This window comes from Thunnus albacares, chromosome 21 (assembly GCF_914725855.1).
Source record: "Thunnus albacares chromosome 21, fThuAlb1.1, whole genome shotgun sequence".
NCBI lineage: Eukaryota > Metazoa > Chordata > Actinopteri > Scombriformes > Scombridae > Thunnus > Thunnus albacares.
The window spans coordinates 305,001-310,000 of record NC_058126.1 but is presented as its reverse complement, the minus strand read 5'-3'; the positions used below and the strand labels follow the sequence as shown (position 1 = coordinate 310,000).

Sequence of the window (5,000 nt, the reverse complement as noted above, 5' to 3'; positions counted from 1 at the left end):
CGTTAACGTGTCTTTAGTGTCTCTGACAGTAACTGAAGATCTCTGATTTGTCTTCTTAGACTTTGGGAAACACTGATCCACGATTTTCTGACAATTTATGGACTAAACGACTAATCGATTAATCATCATTATGACTGATCAAACATTGGATTGATCTCAGGCTGCTGTGAGCAGTGCAGATGTCAGGTGACCTTTTCCACTGTTTAGCATCATTATGAACATTACGTGGTCTGTGATGTCACACCTGCCATTACATCACCGCTCACACTTTGAACAATCATGTTTCGGTTGTTTCTGGGCTGTTGGTCGCCAGCGGAGACGAGCTGCTGTGTGTCTAAAAACTGGTGAAACGCCCCTTTAAAGGCAGCCGAGGAGCACCAGGAGAGTCAGCTGAGAGCTTGTTTGTTTTAATGATGTTAATGACATGATGTAACGAGTTAACATGGGACTGAACCACACAGGACACACTCACACCTGACTCCGAGTGTGTGTGTGTGTGTGTCTCACCTGAGGCCTCATTATCCAAATGTCTTGTGTCTCTGAGGACTAAAAAGAGACAAAACAAGCGTCTTCCTGTGTCTCTAAACTCCTTCACTGCAGCTCATAGTCTGTTGTCTGATACCAAAAATCATCAGCTATCCAATCAGGTGAGGAAGCACCTGAGGAAAGTACAACAGATTTTACTGCACATAGAAACATCTGTGTAGCATCAGCTGCAGTAAATCTGTGTTACTGATCAGGCAAATTTATTTAAATACTCAGACGTGTTTAAATCAAGCAGGAACCTGCGGGGCTGAAACATGAAGCCATAAACTGCAGTTCCTCTAATGGCCACTTGAGGCTCCAAAAGTGAGTCAATACCCATAGACGCTCATGTTAAAATGTCCAACTTTACAGCAGAAATAAACATGTTTACAGCCTGGTACAAACAGCACTTTTGGTCTCTGTCGCTAATTTCCACATTCATGACAACTGTACAGGGTGAATTTTTATATAACTCATTCATATAACTCTCAGTAAGGATGTGGCCGCTTTGAGTGACAGGTGAGTCACTCAAAGTCGCTACCATGCCAACAACGTTGGTTAGGTAACGTAACCATGGTGTAACCCCAGATTCACAGAGTTTAGACAGAACGTCGCTATTTCAGTGTTTTCAGTTCATGAAAGTTAATTGTAACATTTTGTTGTTGGAGTCTGTTGGAGTCTGTTGGTGTCTGTTGGTGTCTGTTGGAGTCTGTTGGTGTCTGTTGGAGTCTGTTGGTGTCTGTTGGAGTCTGTTGGAGTCTGTTGGAGTCTGTTGGTGTCTGATGGAGTCTGTTGGTGTCTGTTGGAGTCTGTTGGTGTCTGATGGAGTCTGTTGGTGTCTGTTGGAGTCTGTTGGTGTCTGTTGGAGTCTGTTGGAGTCTGTTGGAGTCTGTTGGTGTCTGATGGAGTCTGTTGGTGTCTGTTGGTGTCTGTTGGAGTCTGTTGGTGTCTGTTGGTGTCTGTTGGAGTCTGTTGGTGTCTGATGGAGTCTGTTGGTGTCTGTTGGAGTCTGTTGGTGTCTGTTGGAGTCTGTTGGTGTCTGTTGGTGTCTGTTGGAGTCTGTTGGTGTCTGATGGAGTCTGTTGGTGTCTGTTGGTGTCTGTTGGAGTCTGTTGGAGTCTGATGGAGTCTGTTGGTGTCTGTTGGTGTCTGATGGAGTCTGTTGGTGTCTGTTGGTGTCTGTTGGAGTCTGTTGGTGTCTGATGGAGTCTGTTGGTGTCTGTTGGTGTCTGTTGGAGTCTGTTGGTGTCTGTTGGTGTCTGATGGAGTCTGTTGTGTTGGTGTCTGTTGGAGTCTGTTGGTGTCTGTTGGTGTCTGTTGGAGTCTGTTGGAGTCTGTTGATGTCTGATGGAGTCTGTTGGAGTCTGTTGGTGTCTGATGGAGTCTGTTGGTGTCTGTTGATGTCTGATGGAGTCTGTTGGTGTCTGTTGATGTCTGATGGAGTCTGTTGGTGTCTGTTGGTGTCTGATGGAGTCTGTTGGTGTCTGTTGGTGTCTGATGGAGTCTGTTGTGTTGGTGTCTGTTGGTGTCTGTTGGAGTCTGTTGGTGTCTGTTGGTGTCTGTTGGAGTCTGTTGATGTCTGATGGAGTCTGTTGGAGTCTGTTGGTGTCTGTTGATGTCTGATGGAGTCTGTTGGTGTCTGTTGGTGTCTGATGGAGTCTGTTGGTGTCTGTTGATGTCTGATGGAGTCTGTTGGTGTCTGTTGATGTCTGATGGAGTCTGTTGGTGTCTGTTGGTGTCTGTTGGTGTCTGATGGAGTCTGTTGGTGTCTGATGGAGTCTGTTGGAGTCTGTTGGTGTCTGATGGAGTCTGTTGGTGTCTGTTGGTGTCTGATGGAGTCTGTTGATGTCTGTTGGTGTCTGTTGGTGTCTGTTGATGTCTGATGGTGTCTGTTGGTGTCTGTTGGTGTCTGTTGGTGTCTGATGGAGTCTGTTGATGTCTGATGGTGTCTGTTGGTGTCTGTTGATGTCTGATGGAGTCTGTTGGTGTCTGTTGGTGTCTGTTGGTGTCTGTTGGTGTCTGTTGGTGTCTGATGGAGTCTGTTGGTGTCTGATGGAGTCTGTTGGAGTCTGTTGGTGTCTGATGGAGTCTGTTGATGTCTGTTGGTGTCTGTTGGAGTCTGTTGATGTCTGATGGAGTCTGTTGTGTTGGTGTCTGTTGGAGTCTGTTGGTGTCTGTTGGTGTCTGTTGGTGTCTGATGGAGTCTGTTGGTGTCTGATGGAGTCTGTTGGAGTCTGTTGGTGTCTGATGGAGTCTGTTGGTGTCTGTTGGTGTCTGATGGAGTCTGTTGATGTCTGTTGGTGTCTGTTGGTGTCTGTTGGTGTCTGATGGAGTCTGTTGATGTCTGATGGTGTCTGTTGGTGTCTGTTGGTGTCTGATGGAGTCTGTTGATGTCTGATGGAGTCTGTTGGAGTCTGTTGGTGTCTGATGGAGTCTGTTGGTGTCTGTTGGTGTCTGATGGAGTCTGTTGATGTCTATTGGTGTCTGTTGGTGTCTGTTGGTGTCTAATGGAGTCTGTTGATGTCTGATGGTGTCTGTTGGTGTCTGTTGATGTCTGTTGGTGTCTGATGGAGTCTGTTGGTGTCTGATGGAGTCTGTTGGAGTCTGTTGGTGTCTGATGGAGTCTGTTGGTGTCTGTTGGTGTCTGATGGAGTCTGTTGATGTCTGTTGGTGTCTGTTGGTGTCTGTTGGTGTCTGTTGGTGTCTGATGGAGTCTGTTGATGTCTGATGGTGTCTGTTGGTGTCTGTTGGTGTCTGTTGGTGTCTGATGGAGTCTGTTGATGTCTGATGGAGTCTGTTGGAGTCTGTTGGTGTCTGATGGAGTCTGTTGGTGTCTGTTGGTGTCTGATGGAGTCTGTTGATGTCTGTTGGTGTCTGTTGGTGTCTGTTGGTGTCTAATGGAGTCTGTTGATGTCTGATGGAGTCTGTTGGTGTCTGTTGGTGTCTGTTGGTGTCTGATGGAGTCTGTTGGTGTCTGATGGAGTCTGTTGGAGTCTGTTGGTGTCTGATGGAGTCTGTTGGTGTCTGTTGGTGTCTGTTGATGTCTGATGGAGTCTGTTGGTGTCTGTTGGTGTCTGATGGAGTCTGTTGATGTCTGTTGGTGTCTGTTGTGTTGGTGTCTGTTGGTGTCTGATGGAGTCTGTTGATGTCTGTTGGTGTCTGTTGTGTTGGTGTCTGTTGGTGTCTGTTGGTGTCTGTTGGTGTCTGATGGAGTCTGTTGATGTCTGTTGGTGTCTGTTGGAGTCTGTTGATGTCTGATGGAGTCTGTTGTGTTGGTGTCTGTTGGAGTCTGTTGGTGTCTGTTGGTGTCTGTTGGTGTCTGATGGAGTCTGTTGGTGTCTGATGGAGTCTGATGGAGTCTGTTGGTGTCTGTTGGTGTCTGATGGAGTCTGTTGGTGTCTGATGGAGTCTGTTGGAGTCTGTTGGTGTCTGATGGAGTCTGTTGGTGTCTGATGGTGTCTGTTGGTGTCTGTTGGAGTCTGTTGGTGTCTGTTGGAGTCTGTTGGTGTCTGTTGGAGTCTGTTGATGTCTGATGGAGTCTGTTGTGTTGGTGTCTGTTGGAGTCTGTTGGTGTCTGTTGGAGTCTGTTGATGTCTGATGGAGTCTGTTGTGTTGGTGTCTGTTGGAGTCTGTTGGTGTCTGTTGGTGTCTGTTGGTGTCTGATGGAGTCTGTTGGTGTCTGATGGAGTCTGTTGGAGTCTGTTGGTGTCTGATGGAGTCTGTTGGTGTCTGATGGTGTCTGTTGGTGTCTGTTGGAGTCTGTTGGTGTCTATTGGAGTCTGTTGGTGTCTGTTGGAGTCTGTTGGTGTCTGTTGGTGTCTGTTGATGTCTGATGGAGTCTGTTGGTGTCTGTTGGAGTCTGTCGGAGTCTGTTGGTGTCTGTTGATGTCTGATGGAGTCTGTTGGTGTCTGTTGGAGTCTGTTGGAGTCTGTTGGTGTCTGTTGGTGTCTGTTGATGTCTGATGGAGTCTGTTGGTGTCTGTTGGAGTCTGTTGGAGTCTGTTGGTGTCTGTTGGAGTCTGTTGGAGTCTGTTGGTGTCTGTTGGAGTCTGTTGGTGTCTGTTGGAGTCTGTTGGTGTCTGTTGGTGTCTGTTGATGTCTGATGGAGTCTGTTGGTGTCTGTTGGAGTCTGTTGGAGTCTGTTGGTGTCTGTTGATGTCTGATGGAGTCTGTTGGTGTCTGTTGGAGTCTGTTGGAGTCTGTTGGTGTCTGTTGGTGTCTGTTGATGTCTGATGGAGTCTGTTGGTGTCTGTTGGTGTCTGTTGGAGTCTGTTGGTGTCTGTTGGAGTCTGTTGGAGTCTGTTGGTGTCTGTTGGAGTCTGTTGGAGTCTGTTGGTGTCTGTTGGAGTCTGATGGAGTCTGTTGGTGTCTGTTGGAGTCTGTTGGTGTCTGTTGGTGTCTGTTGGAGTCTGTTGGAGTCTGTTGGTGTCTGTTGGAGTCTGTTGGAGTCTGTTGGAGTCTGTTGGAGTCTGATG

General features: G+C 47.3%; 1 protein-coding gene across 2 annotated transcripts in view; it reads left to right on the top strand.

Moving 5' to 3' along the window:
• LOC122972600 (guanine nucleotide-binding protein G(olf) subunit alpha-like) overlaps positions 1-5,000 on the top strand; it is a 19,502-nt gene that overhangs the window by 7,949 nt on the left and 6,553 nt on the right. The window lies entirely within an intron of this gene.